At 43.3% G+C, this 19,915-nt stretch overlaps 1 protein-coding gene and 2 long non-coding RNA genes across 4 annotated transcripts in view; 1 reads left to right on the top strand and 2 right to left on the bottom strand.

Moving 5' to 3' along the window:
- Positions 1-2,378, bottom strand: part of LOC148005877 (uncharacterized) — a 38,928-nt gene extending 36,550 nt beyond the window's left edge. Inside the window, exons 1-2 of the long non-coding RNA XR_015620952.1 lie at positions 2,208-2,378; positions 1,224-1,405 (exon numbers count right to left, since the gene is read on the bottom strand). This is a non-coding gene — a long non-coding RNA (uncharacterized LOC148005877). The remainder of the gene's footprint in view (positions 1-1,223; positions 1,406-2,207) is intronic.
- Positions 1-19,915, top strand: part of Nfib (nuclear factor I/B) — a 406,951-nt gene that overhangs the window by 81,749 nt on the left and 305,287 nt on the right.
- Positions 16,773-18,089, bottom strand: LOC102551858 (uncharacterized). Its single transcript, XR_015621433.1, has 3 exons — positions 18,009-18,089; positions 17,250-17,425; positions 16,773-16,891 (listed from the first exon to the last, which is right to left on the bottom strand). It is a non-coding gene; the product is annotated as an uncharacterized LOC102551858 (long non-coding RNA).

Raw genomic sequence — 19,915 nt, 5'->3', positions numbered from 1 at the left:
ATGTGGTTTCCATGACGGAACACCATGGAAATCAATGGTTGCTTTCATCAACGGCTTGTTGACGTTAGCGTTCCTTCTTGCTGTTGTGAAAATGTGTCAAGTTTTCATTCTTAAAAACAATTTTATGTCAAATTCGCTTCCAGAATAAATTAAAGCCCAAGTTATGAGAGGAAATGAATTCTTGTTTTTAATTACAATAACATGAAGACACTACCTGTTTTAACTTTATGGAAGCACTTTATAAATATAAAACAGATCCCATTATTATCTTCAAGTTTATATATCTATATTTCATCATCCAGGGACAGTTCATATTTCATTTAAAAAAAGGCAGTGTTTGCTAGTGAACAAACAGGTAATTGTGATATAGGCTTTAAAAATCACCTCTCTGAAAGGTCAGCTACAGGTCATTTCATGGAAAATGAATTTTTAACATTGACGAAATGCTTGAGACTTGAATCCATGACCATGAAGCAGTAACTTCAAAGGCTATGGTTTTTATTAATTAATGGCATTCTTTTTCTGTAGTTTTAAGATTAATGACATTCTTTACTATATTCAAGAGGCTCAACTACAATGGCAAGAGATTATTTTGTTTGATTTCAGTGAATCTGACTTTTAGAAAATGTTTTATTAGTTCTGCAATCATATTTACCACCCTCTACTCTTCCAAGAGCTAGCCTGTTTCTCTGTTCGTCCAACTATGTGCCTTTTTTGGTTTTTTTTTAACATATCAAGTTATTCTTAGATGTGTGACCTTTGCTGGAACAGTGTGGTTGTCTTATCGGGGGTTATATTCTTGGAGAACCCTGACTTGCCAATAGCTTCTTGACTAGGGGTGGGATTTCATGCCTAACTCACCTCTCTGTGCTGGCATTCAATGTGTCTTGGACTGGCCGAGGTCTTATGTGTGACGTCACAACCTCAGCAAGTCTAAATGTGCGGCTGTCCTGATGTGTCCTTGTAGCATCCACTGCCTCTGACTCCTACACTCTTTCCGGCCCTTCTTCCTCAATGATTCCTGGGCCTTGGAGAGGGACGTGTAAGATATGATAACTAGAGGGCTGAATATCCTGCACTCTCTTATTTTCTGTGTCTTTGGCCAGTAGTTGTGACCAAATATATATTCATTTGCTCTGTAACCTAGACCTTCATGTCCCTCACATTGGCCTGTCTGTGTGGTCTGTTAAAGGTTGTTCAAACAACACGATACGGTTACCTACCAGTTAAAGATCCAGAGCTGCATACCCTCACTTCATTACCGCCAGCTGTAACCAGACATTCTTCCTCTCTTGCTTTCTGCCGTACAATGGAGCAGAGCTATTTCATTGGGGCCCATGGTTGATGCCTTGCACTGAAGAGGCTTTATAGCCCTGGATGACATTTTTGTTTCTACTTCAGTCAACTTTCAGAAACAAAGAAAATCTCCATTTATTTGTCTGACCAAGTCACACTCTGAACAACCCCGAGTAAATCAGCTACTTTTCTTTTAAAAAAAAAAATGTAGTTTCTTGTTTTCAGCCACTCTCTATTCTCCAGTTACGAAGACTATATTTTAAACTTATTTTTCCACAATGAAAGCTCACCGATCCATAGGAAATGATTTGTTAAGACAGGATCTGACGAGCTAGAGTTCACTTTTAAGGAGCAGTGCTGAAGCAAGAAGGTTGTTTCTCAGGTGCCCCGAGGATGCCCTAAGGTGTGGCGCCCCAGGAGAAGCAGTTGGCTTTGCAAAAGGCTAGCAAACTGTTGTGCTTCAATCTCAAGGATAAGGGCAATGAGAAGTAAAGCCTGGGCCACTTCTCCCTCAGCATCTCAGCCACGGGAACCATAGTCTAAAAACCCTAACAGGGCCCCCAGTTCTTCTAAGGTGGGACTGATAATTCAGTTGCTGACAGTCTGTGGGAGATTTGGGGGTGTTGGCCTCCAGGAAGGGAAATTCCAACAGAAGCAGATTCAGAAAGCACGCGTAGAGAGACCTGGGTTAGCCCCATCTCTGCTACTTCCACTGCTTGGCTTCAGACACGACCTCTTTATGGTTTGCTCATCAGCAAACAAGGAGCAGTTTTAAAGTTAGACAAGACGAAATGTAGTTGGGAAGAATGCTCCCTCTTGCCCTCCTCCCCCTCCCAAGAAACTCTGTTCTGTGTGGTTTGTGTGGACTTCCCAGACCTCAAAAGCTGACAACCCATCGACAAAAGGCTTACCCTGGACTCAGTGACTTTGATTGGTGGCAGTTCTATGACACTCTTGTCTCTGTCGTGTAACCGCATGGCAAAAGTAGGTGCTTTTTCCAAGTCCTGGGAACGCTTGCTGAGCTGGAAGGCCCTTTTCTTATTATCCAGGATAAAAGCAGACTGCCACTAGATGGCACTGCTTGTTGTGGATCAGAGACAAGGAACTCCTTTCTGTCTGGGCAGGGAGGGGCCAATTTCACACATTACATCAAGATCTAAGAACCAAACAGACCCCACCTAGGAGCTGGGGAAATTACCTCCACAGGTTGTCTTTATCCAGAGGTGATTTTAAAGGAATATATTGTGTTTGGATGTCAATGTTCAAAGGCTCCAAGGCAGAAAATACCATTTCAAAAGAAAGTGTGATTAATGAAGCCACATAAATCCCGCCGAGCCGGAGCCATGTCAGGGATCACACCACACAAATCAGACAGCTGGGAGCCCCTCTCACATTCTCCTGTTCCCATTTCTATGTCGCTGCATCCCTTGCCTCCTCTTTTCCTCTTTGTCATTTCGTGAACACACGGATCCCCAAATCCAAACCAGGAGGAATTTTGACCAGAATTTTTGGCTGCAGCTGCCTTCAAGCTTGGGTCTAGCCATTTATGCTTTCTTCTTTCCCCAGGAATTCCAAAGACAGGCAGAGGCCGTAACAACCATAGCCTCACTAACTGCCTGCCAAACCAGAGTCAAGTCTGGATCTTTCCATAGCCCAGTCTTACTCAGAGACAAGACTGCACTAAAGAATCTACCCCCAGATTTCCTTGAGACACAGTGCTTCTGTTTCTTTGGAATCCTGCACTTCTGTCAGCTGCTACACGTGTCCCGTGCTCTCCTCGGTTTTTTCCACCTGGGTGCACAGCCTTACCTTTCTCTTTCTCGAATACCAAGTTCGCACACTTGTGCGTTATTTGCTGTGCTAGGAGCACCCTCAGGGCACTAGAGAAACGTAGTCTCCTCTGTCTAGTCTGCAGTGTCTGCTTCCAATGAATCCAGTTCCTAGAGTGATGGTAACACCAAAGTTACCACGCTATCTAAAGTAAGGAGCATGGTGCTGTCTAGTTGCTAAACATTTGAGCTCCCAGGCAGACACCTCTATTTAAACTACAAGCTGGGCACCCATCACAGGCAGATAATTTGGTCTCTTCTTGTGTCTCTTTGTCCACGTACACCATGTAACTGACAAATACACCCTACAGAGGGGACGGGTAGACAGCCCGAGCTAATAGAACAACAGCACAGAGGACAGTGTGGAGGCAAATACTCACCTTGGTTGTTATTACCCTCATTACTAGAACTTGGATTTTAGGTTTTGAAATTATTGTGTGTGTGAATGGTGTATTCCTGGGCACTCACACCATGGCGTGGCTATGGAAGTCAGACGAGCATTTTGTGGAGTCAGTTCTCTCTTTCCACCTTTATGTGGGTTCCAGGGGTCAAACCAAGTTGTCAGGCTTGCTCAGCAAGCACCCATAGCTGTTGACCTTCTCGACGGCTTATAATTATTATAATTATCACCATTACAATATGCTAGGCACAATGGCAAGTAAAGAGGCTAGACGACTGGATGAAATAGGTAACATCTTTGCCCTAACGAAAGAAACAAAATTCATATGGCACAATTCAGTAAAAGAGTGTGAAAAAAACAAAGCAGGTCACAAGAATGATAAAGATATGCACAACCACTTAACCCCAGTTGGGAGCCTAGAGCAATCTTCCTTTTATTACCAAGAGCCCAAAAGACTGAGAAACAGTCTTTACAGAGATAACTACTGGATAACACGTGCTCTGGCTCTTGGGTGACGAGCACAGGAAGGAAAGAGACTTGGTCCCCTCTTGCAGTCTCAGCTTGGCTCTCATGCAGTGTGACCTGAAGGACTCTTGGCATCATTGTGCAGCAGGAACAATTTGCATCTTCAGGGGCTGTCTTAATGTCTGGGGATACTTTTGAGTGCCTAGGACATGGCAGAGGCGCACACGGGGCAGCATCTTCCCTTTTTGTCTTTGAGACGGGGTTTCTGTGTAGCTCTGGCTGCCCCAGAACCTTTTTATAGACCAGGCTGGCCTCATATTCACAGAACTTCACCTCTCAAGTGCTGGGATTCAAGGCATGGTTCCTTTTTTCTGCTTTTAAGGAATCAAGAAGTATCTGGTTTGATCCATACACTCCGTGCACACTGTAGGAAGTATCATTATACCGTAATAATAAAGACAGGCTTTCAATGAGCTCAGTGTCTGTAGGACGAATTGGACATGTGGGTGGGCTGCTATAATCGAACAAACCACGTCATCTCATAGGAACAGGAAAATCCTTGGGAGAATACAGGACCCATTGCTTATAGAGAGGCTCTGCTCGTAGAAGGGACAAGCATGCAGTCTAGAGGAGGATCTGTGGCATGATCGCAAACACTCTCAAGCTGTGAACAGGAGGCTCTGTTTCCCTTTAAGCTGAGTTTAAATTGTTCCCAAGTTACAGTTCTGGAGGAGGTGGGACTGCTCAAAGACTGGACCACTCCTGCATTCTGTCAGCCAACTTCTTCAAAGCATTTACTCAGACAGTGGGGTAAGCAGAGAGTTGAATAGAGGTGGAGAGAGAGAGAGAGAGAGAGAGAGAGAGAGAGAGAGAGAGAGAGAGAGAGAGAGAGAGAGAAGAAAGGACATGCCTGCCATGTACTCTTCGAGTAAACCAAAGTTCTTCACATTTTCTCCTCTAACTGGAAAGATAGAGATAAATCCCCATAGATTGTCCTGAGATTAGGACATTTCATCCCTTCATTCTTTCAGTTTAATGAAGGTTTGTTGGATGTATATTGAGTGTGTTAAACTGGGTGCTGTTCTGTGTTTTGGGAGGAAATAGCGTTTGACACTAGGCATCTGCAGGGAATTGTCTCCTTCCCAATAAACAGGAAAGTACAGATGTCCATTTAAGCTATTGTCACAGGATGGCAATCTCACAATCCACAGTTGGGCTCATAACGAGTGTTCTCTGAATACCCAAGTCAGGACACAATAGTCCCTAAAATTCCAAACTGAAACTCACATGCATACGAAAGAAAATACAGTTTTTTTTTCCTCTCATCTCTCTGTCCTTCCTGGTGAGCCCCCACTCTACAGGTATGCGGGCAAATAACTAAGAAAACGTCTGGGTGCATTTGATTCCAACCCAGAAATATAAATACGCCACATGGCTAATCGTTTGTCTTTCCAAATGCAGTTCAGTATCAATTGACCCAGAGTCTCCCTCAGTTCTCAGAAAGTACAGCGTTGAGGAATGGGTGGCAGGATTCATCAGTTCTCACAGGTACACAGTGAGTGGGACACAGACCCCTGGCTCTAGTCTGTCTCACAGGGCCACGAGTGGCAGGCAGTGTGCTCTGGCTTTACTCTCCTTTGTCGGGGTCTCCTGGACTTTTGAGGCTGACTCTACCACTCTCACCTTGACCATCTGATGGTGTTGGAACTAGTGGGTATATGCCACAGCCACACCATATTAAAAGCTGTGAAACTGAATCCCAGACATCAACCCTGCCTGTTCATACCTCATCTTCTAGGGAGGAGCCAACCACTCTGGCCTCTGTATTTTCCAAGTTCGCATCCCTATTTTGCAGACAGTCACCCCTCTAAGGCTTGATCAGTTCATTTTCTGCTTTCCACACTCTCTTCAAGCATCCTTCAAATGTTGCCAGCACTAAAAATGTAGTTTCTCTCTCTGTCCCTTTCTACCTAGATATTTCTCGTGTAAAATGCTTTGCGATCCCCAGATGCACTTACTCAGCAATAAAATAATCAAAATACAAAAAACAAAAAGAACAAAGAGAAAGCCCTCCTGTCCTTCTCTAAAAAGCCCATCTTGCTGAAACAGACAAGAATTCATCTACCCCCAGCTGCTGGGCCAGTGATCTCTATGGCAATGGTACATAAGATGCAGCAGTAACAATGATTAGAGAAGGAAATTACACTCATATATTTAATATCTACAAAGAGCATACCACTTTTAAGATAATAGAATGTATCTCTTTGTCCTCTAATTGAGTAGCTCAAGGACTGCAGCTCTGCTGGTCGCCTCTGGGGAAACTGTGGCAGGGTTTTCAAGCTCAAATAGGTTTTGGGAATGCTGAGTTAAACAAAGTTAACTCAGTTTATTTAATGTGGAACCATCGGAGCCTTTAATATGCTAATGCGTTCTGTGAATTTTGATACGATGTTTCCCAAACTTATTTGCTCATAGGATACTTGTTTATAACTCCCGGGAACCTTCGATCTGCAAACTTCAGGAGTGAAGGACCTTGAAGATTCTTTGTCCTTAAAATCCTGAATGTGCCCATTGCTACGTTCCTTCCTCATTAAGGAAGCACGGGCAAGCATCAGAAGAGCGTCTACTTCCAATTTGTTTCCCACCTTTTTTCCCCTCCCCCCTCCCCCACCTGGGCTTCCCTTCCAGCTATAGTTTCCATGACATCAGGGTGGCAAGCAGAAAGTACCTGGGAGTTAGGCAGTTAATGACTAGAAACTTAAAAGACTTCATTCCAATTCAAGCAAATAAGTGGGAACCCTTCCCCACCCTCACCAACCCCCCAACCCGGAGAAAAAAAATCAAAGGACCAAATTCCCAAGCTTCTCTGGGAATTCTCTAATGGTGTCGCCGACCCGGGCTCCCCTTATGAAGGATGGGAAATAGAAGATGGCTCATAGTTGAGGAATGCAAACTAAGGATCTCGTGACTTTCCATATAAAAATACATATGGTGTAAGATTACCGCCTAGTTCCCCTGCAATAAGAAGGAATGCTAATATACCCTGCATGTGGGAACAAGGGGACCAATCTGGGTGGACGGAAAGCCTGGAGCAACCGGAACGCTGTGGCCAAACAACTTCGCAGAGAACATAATGATCTTAAAATAGGTTCTGTGAAGGGAACATTACCTAAGGAAAAAATAATGGGAACGCAGGGGACGTGGATGAGTTTCTAGGGAGGACAGTGATGGATGAGAGGAAATGACAGGAGAAAGCCATACACAGCCAGGATAATGGGCCCAGTGACCCTTTTACCTTCCTCAAACTTTTCTTCTGCCCTTGTGTAACTAGAGAAGCCTGACCTGACAGAGCAAAAAGTGTATTGGGGGACGGTAGGAGGGGGGATGGGGAGTGGGGAATTGATGCTTCTCATGCAGCCACATGTGGGCTGAAAATATAACTCATAAAGTAAAGAAGAGAGAATCATCCCGTTGCACATATATCTGTGAAAGGGGATTGATTTACATGCATGGTGTTGGCATGAGAAAGCCTCCCACATCCTCGGGAAAGCAGGGGAAAGCTGCAGGGCACCAGGAGGAGTCTATCTTCTTGGACGTTCTGGGCTTCCATGTCTTGAAGCAACAAAGCTCTCTTTAAAATGAAGGAGAGCACTTTTTGTCCCTAACCCTTGCCATTCTTGTCCCTCAGATCTTCACAAAGTAAACCATGATATCTGCATTACTTTCCAAGTCCTTTATTCATGATGACCAGTTGGTAGCACTCTGAATATAGCGGGTAAAACACTGCCGCTGGCCTGTGGGCATACTGTCTCCTAGCAGAAGCCTCAGTCAAGATAGGATGGTACCTTGAACTGTCTAATGGAGATGGCTCTTACAATGTGAAGTAAATTACTCATCCTAAAGCTATTGCTTCTGAGTGTCGAGAATTTTGGAAAAGCGTGTCTTCTTTCAGACCAGATCAACTTTTTGGCCCCCATTGTCATCTGTACCTTACACCCTACCTACTCTTGTTCCTACTTAGTACTGCTCCACAGCACAAGACTGTAGACGGGAAGGCCAGGAGAACAATGCTCTGTACCCCTTTGGCCACAGTAGTCACTTGATTCAGTCTGGATCAACTTGGTATGGTATTTTGGGTATAGCCAAATGACCAAGGCTAAACTACCCACAATCCTCCCTCCAGATGTCTGGGGGTGGGTGTAAGGGAAGAACCAAGGGGATGTTGTCTCCAAGTAAGACTTAAGTCTTACTGTCTTCCTAAATCCAAAGCTACATGCTCATCCCATGCAAGTAAAACACTTCCGAGTAAGTCAAAGACCTTGGTAGATGGGATGAGAGCCTCAGTTTCCTTTTCTTACTCCATAAGAATATTTATAAAAATGGTGGAAGTGCCAGACCAGAAACATGGCAGTGAAACACTGACATTTGGAAAGATTATGCTCTGTTGGGATAAGTAAACATCAATGATCAATAATAACTAGTGAATTTCAAATGTCCACCGTTCTGTAAAATGAAGTGACCCCAAACAAGAAGGCTAGGATCTGGGGAAAGGAAGGACACAGGCAAGCACTGAGGGTGTCTGGGAATTGACTCATGCTCCCAGAAAGCTGGCTTTGCCATTTGAGTCCTGCAGAACTGGTGGCTACTTGCTTTTTAAGATGTCTGTCCTCCCTGCTGGCTAACAGGCTGATGGCAGTCTGTTGATTTGATACTGTCAGTGGGATAGACTTTGGTACTCTTTATTCTTCAGACTGGGGCCTTACGAAGTAGCAAATGCATAAGACAAAATGTTGTCTAAATAAAATAAAACGCAGAGAGATGAGACAAAGAGCCCCGAAGGGGGAAAATAGTTTAAATTCTATTCTGATAACTTCAGAACCCTAAGAATATCAAAAATTCCTTCTAAATCAAAACTCATGGAAATACTAAAACTTGAATGCTGGTGTGGTGTTGAAGAACATGTACTTTTGTTGAACGAATGTAGAAGCTTATCAAAATCAATCTGTTCTGTTATGCAAATTAGCACTGGGCTAGCCCTACCGGGATATTCTTTGCTTTGTTGAAATGTTTCCAAGTATAGTGGGGCCACTGTCCGCTGGTTTCTAGCAGGTAATTCACATTTGCCAACTCTCATTTGTGTGTGGCTATGGTAACTCATATTGAAGGCCTGTCTTCTTATCTTGCTCAATGGACGAGCTAATCCAATTACCATTTTTTACAGCATACACTATGCATTCGGTGTCTTAAATCCCAGGTAGCCTTTGAATGGCTCCTAATATGAATGGCTGTACAATTTATCTTGTGAAAGAACACACATGTTCTTTGTATTCAGGTACCACAGCTAGCTGCTAGCTTTTTTTTTTTTAAAAAGCATTTCTTTACATGCATAAAGTCATCTCATCTAATAACAATATTGATAACCAGCTTACCGATCTTTATTGAATCTTCTACATATACTTCGGAATTGGGGAAATAAATGACCATTTCGCTTGATGTGAATAGTCTTTATCTCACTTAACATGTGATAAGAACTGTCATCGAGGAAGAAAAGGGGAATTATATATTCGTGAACTTCTATTTATGAATGCTACAGTTAGTTCACACAATAAATACCTTTTTTTTTTTGGCCAAAGACACAGAGTCTTTAAATTATTTGATAGTATTCCACAACAAAACCACTGAAGGCAAGATGCAAAAAGAAATAGTGCAACTCACTTATAATTAAGACAAAGTTGAAAAGTGAAAAGAAATTGGCTTACTCTCGGTAGTGCTGCTGTTGAACTGTCATCTCTGAGCTTATATAATTAGTGAAAGGATGTTAATTGAATTATGGCAATTAAGTCTGTCTTGAGACAAGAGAGTCCCTTCTGATTGAGGAGACTATGGTGGTGGTGCAGCCATTCTTCCCCGTAGGAAAGTTTGGGGCTCTGTCTCATCTTGCCCCCTTAGTAATTTAGCCACCACAATGTGGCCAAATTTGGATTTCTCAGGTGTTAATTATCCACTTTGTGGGTTGTTGGGCCTTGGATTCTCTCCTCCTTTCTCTGGGGTTACAGGGTTGACGGCATCAGTGTGTAGGTTGGATCCCAAGAGGCCGTGCGATTGACATCTGTGAGTTTTTTGTTAGCACACAGCTTCATCAGAGTAAGATAAAGCAGTGGGAGGAAATGAAAATATTTGGGGAGCCGATGTAGAGAGAGCAGTTATCTCTTCAGCCCTTTCTGTAATAAAGCCATTGTTGATTGAAGTATTGAGAACACACTGAAGCAGAAGTTCACATGAGTCCAGTGCTGTCTGGGAACTGTAATTAGCCAGGTGAGCTCCTCTTTACTGATGCTGCAGGAGGAGAGAGGCACATGGACCTCAGGTCTTGCCCCTGACCACTACTAATTAAGTTGCCTTGGGAAATTTCCTTATTCTCTGGGAATACATTTACAATACAAGACGAGATCACCACAGTCCTTTTAAACTCCAAACTTCCATACTTTGGTCCTATTCACAAATTCACAGCCATGTTTTCTGAGGTTTTTGGATGTGGAGTGTGAACCTTCTGCACTCGGGGTTTGTGGGTAGAATGTGTGTGCACCAGTCAGGCTGGTGGAAAGGGAGAAGCTTCTATGACTGCCACCTGGAGTGGCCTTGAAAAGCAAAGTGCCAAATTTTCAGATGAGGATCATACATCCAGGTCCTGGAACAACATCTTGAGAGAAATTCTGTAAGCAGGGCCAGTTGCTTCAATCCACAGGCTTCACCACCCATAGAATATGGGGCCCTTAAACAAAATAAAGAGTTTTACAATGGCAGAGCATTGATGCAGGACTGAGTGATGGTGCAGGTCACACATCCATGAACTTTGTGCCTCGCGTGGTTCTGACATGGTTGAATCCTGTGTTCCAGGGCTGAACCAGCAATATCCTCCCCTCGGGGCTCCCCAAATCTGCCGGGCTTGCTCCAAGTGAGTCTGCTTCTCATTCAGTCCAGTTCCCTTCTTGCTTTTTTTTTTTTAAACAATGTTGCTAACTGTATAAATATTTTACAGTTCCCCTAAGAAAAGTTTCCAAGGGGCCCATGTTGAAGGGGCAAATCTTTGAAAGGATTTTTCCATAGCAATTAAAACCTTTCAAAGAACCAAGAACTCCCCAGCCTCACTTCTGTGCAACAAACCTCAGAGCTTTCTGCACTGTTTGGATGGCTCCGGGTCTGAAAGTAAGCCAGCCTCTTTGTTTAGTGACTTTGTGGGTTTCCGATAGACATTTGGAATTTAAATTCATTAGATACAGGACAGAGCTGTGGATGGGACCGGTGGAAGGTTTGGCAATGCTGTGATCAGAAACTCTAGCCCCCATTTCCTGTATCTCATTTACAGGGGTAAGAGGATTGTAAATCAGACCAAAGCTCATTTCGGCTTCCCAGATGAAGTTGAACGTAGAGTCTGACTTATGCATATACCATTTTTAGTTAACGCACCAATAAAAATAATTGTGCAAGCCTAAATTTGGAAGTGTTCCCAGCGTTTATGACAAAACTTAATAAAGCCAGGCGCATTGAATGTAATACGGGAATTTTATTGAAATGAAATTAGTCCGTCGTGTAAGCGCCACAGTTTCTTCAGATTTCTTGGACTTCATATGAGAACTCTCCTGGGGACCCTAATAGGGTCCTGCAAAGATTCAAGTGCAGGCTGCAGACGAGGGAGGCTCGCAGTGCCTAGCTTGGCCTGCTCTGAGCTGTGTGGCAGCTCTTCCAGCATTACTCAGTTAACCCCAGGGTGTAGGCAGCAGACAGGCTGTTGCGGTTTTACTCAAAACATGGGAGTCCTGGGGAGATGGGAGTGGGGCTTCATTTGCAGTGTTAGGAAACAGTGGCTGTGGCAGTAACCTATTACGTAATTTCCCTGGGGAGGCAGCAGGCCACAGCCAGTGAATGTGTCCATGCCTGTGTAGTGTGGTGGCTTGCCTGTGTTTAGAGACTAAAGCCAGGGTGCCGTGCGATGCCTTTTTTGACTGGTCAGCACAGGAGACACCAGATGCATTTTTGGAATTTAAGATTGTGGGTGGCAGTGCAGAGATAAGGGAACTTAAGAAAGAATTCCACTTTTGATGTGCTGTCTTATTTACAGTAGCTCTCACACTCAGTAATCACATAAATACTTCCTGCGGTGCTTGTTTAAAAAAAAATCTACACCTAATCCCCAATTCAAAATACTTCAGTTCCTTTCTATACACACCCAAACCAACGAATCTCTACGTGCTTCTGTAAGGCGGTTTAATAGTCTCTGTCAACAGCAACTTCAATGGAGCTGGTTGTCTGTAGCAGCAAACCTGTATATTTAATAAAAAGCCGGGTGGGTTACCCTTGCTTTTGTGCTTGACATAGGGTCTCACTGTCTAACCCAAGCAAGTCTGAAAGTCATGATCAGGGGCCCCAGCCTCCCGAGCCCTGGGATTGCAGGCCTGTGTCACCATGTTCAGCTTGTAGAGTTCTTTCCACAGGGGAGCCATGTGAGGGACCTACCAGATGATTTTCTGAGTTCGGACTTGTCTCTGGGTAGTTTTGTACCCTGTTTAAAAACAACTCAGGGACAAGTACCAGATTTATTTCATAGCTTGTATTGGTACAGAGTTACTATCGGGAGGTCTACGCAAATTCTTTCTTGCTGAAATGTGAGCCTGTTTCCATTTTGGAAAGGAGAATGCTTGAGTAGTGTGTTGTTAATAATCCCTTGTCTTTTGAAGGGAGCTTAGAGTTATTTCCCTACAAGTCTGTCAGGCAGGCAGCCTTGCCCATGGCTCGGGGGGTCAGTTTCCAGACTCACAGGTCCAAGGTGACTGATTTAGGCCTGGTCTGTGGGTCTCCTCAGAGGGCCTTCTCCAGAACCATAGTGATGGGGCCCTGGGAATTTAAAGAGCTGCCCTTGGACACTGACATCACCCCAGCCACAGTTCAAATAGAACACATTCTCCTATTCCCCTTCTCTTAAGCTTTTTCCCATTTTGTCTGTGCTTTGTGCCTTTGATTAACAGACACCAAATCCTGCCCAGTCTATGAGGCTAAACCAGAGGTCAAGTTGGGCAATTAAAATGGAGAATGAATGGTGTCTTTCCTCTTGACAGTGGATAGTAATGGATAGCTTTGGAGGAGGCTCCCACCATTTGCACTTGTGTGTTCATGCCCTTTTGAGTATAAGAAGGACTTGTGACTTGACTATAACCAGCAAAATATAGTCAAGCTGATAGATATGACATGGCGTGGCAGTTTATGTATATGACTGATGTGCTAGAAAAAGCTACCATGCAGGCTCTTCCTGATGATCTGATAAAGGAAATGGCTAGGTTGGGAGAGTTCATATGGCAAAAGAGCATGGTGGATTCTAGGAGCTGAAGGCACTCTCTCAGCAATAGATAGCTGTGGCCCTCTGTTCAACTTCAAGGGAATGAAATCTCTTAACCTCCCCCAATGAATTTTGGAGCAGGTTCTTCGCCAGCAGCCTGACCATTAGCACTCATCCTGGATAGGCAGGATCCATCAGGGATCCAAAGGACCCGATGCAACTGTTTGTATTCCTGGCTCATTGGAATGTGCAAGATAATATATGCTGTTGTTTTAAGCTACAAATTATTAGCCACTGTATTACTTACTATCGATGTGATAAAACACCATGACCAAGGCAACTTTTAGAAGAAAGAGTTTATTTGGGTTTATGGTTCAAGATTGTTGGCATCCATTATGGTGGGGACACTAAAGCAGCAGTGGCAGACAAGGAAGCTAGAGCTGAAAGCTGAAAGCTCAGTGCTCAGATCTCAAACCACAAGTGGGAGGCAGAGAGAACGAACTAGAAATAGTACATTATTTTCAAAACTTCAAAAACCTGTCCCAGGGACACATTTTCTCCAACAAGGCCATACTTCCTAACCTTATGCAAACAGTGCCACTAACTGGGACCAAGCATTCAAACTCTAGCCTATGAGAGACATACTCATTCAGTGGCATTTACTCACTGTCTTTCAGGATCAACACTGTTTAAAAGTCTAAACTCTTTTATGAAACTCAAGGCAATCTCGTAACCGTAAGTCCCTCTAAGTGCAAATATTCTTCCACCACATGATGGCACAGAGTATACACCACCATTCCAAGTGGGAAGAATGGGGGCACAGTGGGGACATACTTGATCAAAGAAAGACAGAACCACCAGGACAAATGCCAAAGTCTGCAGCTTCGTGTCTGGTGCCTAATGGCTGAGATGACTCGGGACTTCATCTTTGCTGCCTGTATAACGTACTATTTTCTCTTGGTTTCATTGTCCCACTCTCCATGTGCAACTCTCATCTGCAGATATCCCATGGCATCTCAAACATTTTAGGTTCTCCAGTGAGGCTCAGGGCTTCCCTACCACATCTCCCAGCTGTATGTCAGACCTCCCCTTATCTCATCACAAACCTTTAATGAAACCTTAACATTCCTGATGTACTCTTTCTCATCATACTGTATATTCTATATCCCACTTGATCTTTTTCACTGTGGACTTATGTATTACTAATTAATAATATCAACACCATAGAGCCAATATGTTGTCTTGAAATTTCCTCTCCCCCAAAATTAACTTGTTACTTTTTAATTTAGCCTTGGGCAAGTTCTTAGGACAAGGGCAGAAGGTAGCCAAATTCTTTGCCAAACTATCACAGGAATATCTTCTAGCACAGTTGTTAATATTCTCCCTGCCATTCTGAAACCTATTGACCTAGGCTTCCAAAGTTCATGTAGATTTCAGTACTAATGCCTTATGAACTCCTGTAGGATAGGTCATTAAGCCCTACTCATAGAATTTAAACACTTTTCTACTCCAAAGTCTCAGCATTATCCATTTTCCTCACACAGAGAGAACGATTAGGTCTGTCACAGCAATAGCCCATTCCCTGGTGCCAATCTCTTAGTTACTCTTCTATCGTTACATAAAACCAAGGCAACTTACAGAGAAAGTGGTTTATTTGGGCCTATGGTTCCTGAGGGATAAGAGTCTATCCTGTCCGGGAATTGTGGAAGCAGGTAGAAGGAACTGTTGATAAGTGAGAGCTCACATCTTGAACTACAAGCACAAAAAGCGAATGAACTAGGAATGGTATTGTCTTTTGAACCTCAAAGCCTATCTACCAGTGTTGTACATCATCTAGCAAGACTATACCTTCTAAACCACCTCAAATAGTGCCACATCTAAGCCTACAGGGGGCATTTTAACTCAAACTACCACAGACACCAAAAGAAAATAAGCAAATTAAGATTTGACTGACATGGCACTATGTGTGGGGAGTGAGGTGGCCCTCGTAGGCTGATAGATTTGAATGTTTGATCAACAGGGAGTGGCACAATTAGAAGGTGTGACCTTGTTGGAGGAAGTGTATAACTGGGGGTGGGCTCTGAAATTTCAAAAAGTTCAAGTGAAGCCCGGTTGCTCTTTCTCTTTCTGCTGCCTGTGGATCTAGATGTAGAACCCGCAGCTCCTCTAGCACCATGTCTGCCTGCATACTGCCATGCTTCCTGCCTTGATGATAATGGACCAAACCTCTGAATTGTGAGTCCCCAATTAAATATGTTCCTTTATAAATGTTTCCCTGGTCCTGGTGTCTCTTCACAGCAACAGAACGTTGACTAAGACAGGGAGCATCTGTGGATTTTGGAGAAACTCTTTCCAGAAGTATTCAACCTGTTTGTCAAGCTCCAGAGGTATACTTTTAAATATTTGGGGTCATGCTTTAAATAAATTTCATTTACATAAAAGCTATTTCCCTTTAAAATTAGTTATTATTATAATAGCAATTATCATTAATTTACTGTATGTTAGCCACACTGCTAAGTATGTATTAGTATGTATAAAGTGATAATTTAATTCTCCTAATGATTCTGTTGGGTGTGCAATGTTATTAATTCCATTTTATGGATGAATAAGCAAGGCACTGAGAAGAAAGCTAATCTTCTTGAGGCCACAAACTCATAAGTGAGTTTTCCAGGAGGAGAAGGATAAAAGGAAAAATGAACAAGACGGAAAAGAATCAGTCTTGAGGGGCAAGCCTATAATCCCCATTACTACTTAGAAAGGCTGAGGCGGAAGGTCACAAGGTGGGCGCCAGTCTAGGCTACAGAGTCAGGCGAAACCGAGACATAACTTAGCCAGACTTGTTTCTACATGAAAAGTTAAAAGAAAAATGTTGGTAGAGTGGAGTTTCTGGGTCTGTGGTAGAGCATTTGCCCAACACGCATGAGGCCCTATGTTCAATCCTCAGTAATGAGTGAAAAAAAAATAAGGCTATTCCCTTTTGATAGCCACTTGGTTTCTGTATGTCTTCCATTTATAGAGTTATATACTATGAAAATGCTGCAAGGTGCAGGTCTCCTGTCTCACTATACATCTGAAAGAGTCTACGGGAATGCACCCTAGATATATTTTCCCTAATGAACAGCAAGGACTAAGGCAATGTAAGGGAGTATTACTAATTTATAAAGGTAGAAATTATGAGAGTTCAAGCTTCTGAGACACATGAACTGTCAGAAAACCTATTAACTTCTGGCAAATTGTAAAGTTCTCCCCCCCCCACCTCCTATTCTTTTCTTTCATCAGATGCTGAGTTTTCCTAAGTATTCTTTTGCAAATGAGGAATTAAAAACTCAGTTTGTCACGGTCAAAGCTTACTTAGTATTGGGTCCATGCGTGTGTCCTGGAGTGACACTCTGTTACCTTCAGAAATAGCAACACAACATCCCAAGCTGGCAGGAAACCTCTGAGTCACCCCTTGTATTCATAGCCCCTAAATTTAATCAAACATTCCAAAATATCTGCTTACATATTTTAAAAAGTTCGCTTGACCTCAAGAATCCCAGTCCAATTCAGCCAAAAGTTTTTCAGCGAGTCCTGGGGGGACAGAGGAAAGCTGGTTAAACACTCTTCATTTTGTAGATGAAAACAACAACAACAACAACAACAACAACAATCTAAGACCGAGGAAAGCTGAACTGTCTATGGTTAAAAGATTAGAAGTAACAGATGAGGGATTTGAGATCCCGCTCCACTATTCCACGTGCAGGCCCTGTTTACCACACTACCGGAATGCTATATATATTTTTTTCTTCTCAAAGGTCTGTAATGAGAAAACGTAACATGGGACATCTTTCCCTATCTCTTACTCTCAGGTAGACAGGAAAATATGCAGTCAACATTACTTAATGTTTCCTGACAGCGGGCCCCACACTGTGTGGGTTCCTTAACTCACTGGAAGCTGCTGCCTGCCCAAGCGTTTCTCCATGATCAAACCTTCCCCCTCGGATGCTTCTTTTGTTGTTATTTCCCATGTCCCATCTCAGCAGTGTTCTCAGGGAGTGTCCCCATGGTCTGAGCTTCTCATGGCTGGGGTAATTGAAGCGACTGTTCCTTCTACTTACAGCCGACCTGGAGAAACAGGGGTGGGGGAACAGAAAGGAAAGTCATAGCAGAAGAAATTTTGTTTTGAACCTTGAACCTCTAGACCTTGGAGACAGTAACTCAGTTTCAGCTTCACAAGCTAGGTCCTCAGCTGGCAGGTCCCATCAGCCTGCCTGACACCATCTTATTCATTTTTCCAGTGACATTGACTGAGTCCTTCCTGTGTTCTAAGCACTACCCTTGGCACTGAGGATGAAATCACCAGCTTGATCTCTTTCCTCAAAATACAAGTATTTCAATGGAGGCCCCCGACCGGAGAGTACATGCTTGCGATCATGAATGAGTTATATGGGAACATACAGAAAGACAGTCTAAGATTGTGTGTATGTTATTTATTGCTGCATAACAAATTGCCCCAGACTTGGCAGTTTAAAACAACAAATTCTGATTATCTCATGCAGTGTCTGAGGGCCAGGGGCTTACTGGGTAGCTTTGGCTCTCAGTCAATCATGAGCTTGTTGTCAAGATGTCATCTGGGACTGTAGTCTACAGGCTTCACTATAGAAATAGAAGAACCTCCCCCAGCAAGGTCGCTCACATGACTTCTGACCTTAGTTCTCTTTCACATGGAACCCTCCTCTGGGCCAATCACAACAAGGCAACCCCTTTTTCTTCCTCCTAGCACGCAATTTAAGAGCAAGTGGGACAGATGTCAAGGATTGTTTGTGACCTAACCTCATAATTGTTTTGCTGTCACTTCTGCCATATTCTGTTGGTCATAATGTAACCATTGTATGAGGCATCTACACAAAAATGTAAAGTCAAGGAAAGGGGTTCATTGGGGACCATCATGAAAACTTGCCACCACCATCAGTCTAGGAAGATTAGTCAAACCTCCATCCTCCCCCAGTAGAAGCCAAGATTGTAAAAAGGAAGAGAACTCCGACCTGTGGTTCATGCAAATTCCTATTAGCTTGCCAACCTTCTAACAAGGAGTGTCTTCTCTCCCATCACAATCTGTCTTTTTCTGGATGCCTAAGGTGGCCAAGTGTCCCTCTGTTGGCCTCAACCAGTCTGAAAGAAAACCATTTTCTGAGTCGGGAGGAATGCGATATGAGAATATGCTAAACTCTGGCTAGTGCATCCCAAAGAGCTTTATTTGGATTCTGCTAAGAGTTATATAGAATGGCAAACTGTAGAGGCCCTGTGATGGCTAATCTTGGTGTCAACTTGATTTGATCTGGAATCAACTAAAATACAAGCTGCTGAACTCTCCAGGAGTGAGGGATTTGTCTTGATCAGATTATCTGAAGCAGGAATGCAATGTTTAAACCATAGCTTGTGGTGTTTCCTGTCTTTAACCATAGAATTGATCCCTAGGAAGAGCCCTGTATTGCTGAGTTATAGTCTGTGCTGGAGTTAAAGTAGATGGGGGCAGATTCTGGTGTCATTGCAACCCCCAGTGTGCAAGGAAGCCATGGCTGCTTACGGAACTCCCATGGTCCGTTGTTTCTGTCTCCAGGCAGGGAGTACCCTGCTCTGGGCTGAGACTGGATTGCTCTAGCTTCTAAGAATTGGATTGTCATATCAACAAGAAACTAGCCAACTAGTTGTGAGACACAGCTGCTGTTGCAAGTGAATGGTAGATGCCAGCAAACTGTACTAAAAAGCAAGCTATTGAATACTCAGAACAGATCACTTGGCAGTTGTTTGAGTTTGCAGGTTATTTACCTCTGGTGTGTGTAGTAACAGCACGGTATCAGCAGTCTGAAGCCTCTCTGTCAAGCACAACACGTGCTGCTTTTCCCTACACAGCTTTCCATTACTCCTTGTCCTTGAGCCACACAGCCAAGGTCTGTGGGACAAACAGTAAGTAGTCTCCAAGCAGTTTGCCTTGGTGTCTGTGAGTTCACACGTGCTGTGTGTTACAGACGTAAACACTGAACGCTGCGGACACCCTCGTAGAATCTACCTCTGTCCTCTCCACTGTTCTTGGGAATCTTAGTCTACGCTACTAATGAAATACCTATTTTTTTTTCTGTCGAGTGTGTGACCATCCAAAATAAAGGCTTTTTTTTTTTAATGAGGCTTCTCAATTTCCTAGTAACAAAATTAACAAGTTATGAGCAAGAACATGTGAATGTGAGGAACAGCATCTAGGACCCAATCTCCCAATGAGAGTTTGGGAGCTTTACTCCTCTCCTCCTTATCTATTATGGTCCTTGAAACCTGGCTATGATAGCTAGGCGTGCAGCTGCCTATGCTGAACTCAGGAGAAGGAACCCATAGTCGATGAATAATGAAAGGAAGTTTCAGCAGAGAAATTAAAAAAAAAAACCAGTTATATTTAACCGTTTTGAAGGTAAAAATGGCTGAAATGGCTACAGTTCAGAAAGGGAAGAAGGATTCTGGATTCATATTCTGAAAGTCTTCAGAGCTTGATATAGACTCCAAATTACCTTTTTTGTTCCAAATCCATGAGATTTTGATACTGTAGCTTATTATTTATGGGTTTAT

Source organism: Rattus norvegicus, chromosome 5 (assembly GCF_021556685.1).
Source record: "Rattus norvegicus strain SHRSP/BbbUtx chromosome 5, alternate assembly SHRSP_T2T, whole genome shotgun sequence".
NCBI classification, from domain to species: Eukaryota; Metazoa; Chordata; class Mammalia; order Rodentia; family Muridae; genus Rattus; species Rattus norvegicus.
Note: the sequence above shows the minus strand (reverse complement) of the source record. Positions and strands in the feature narration are given on the sequence as shown.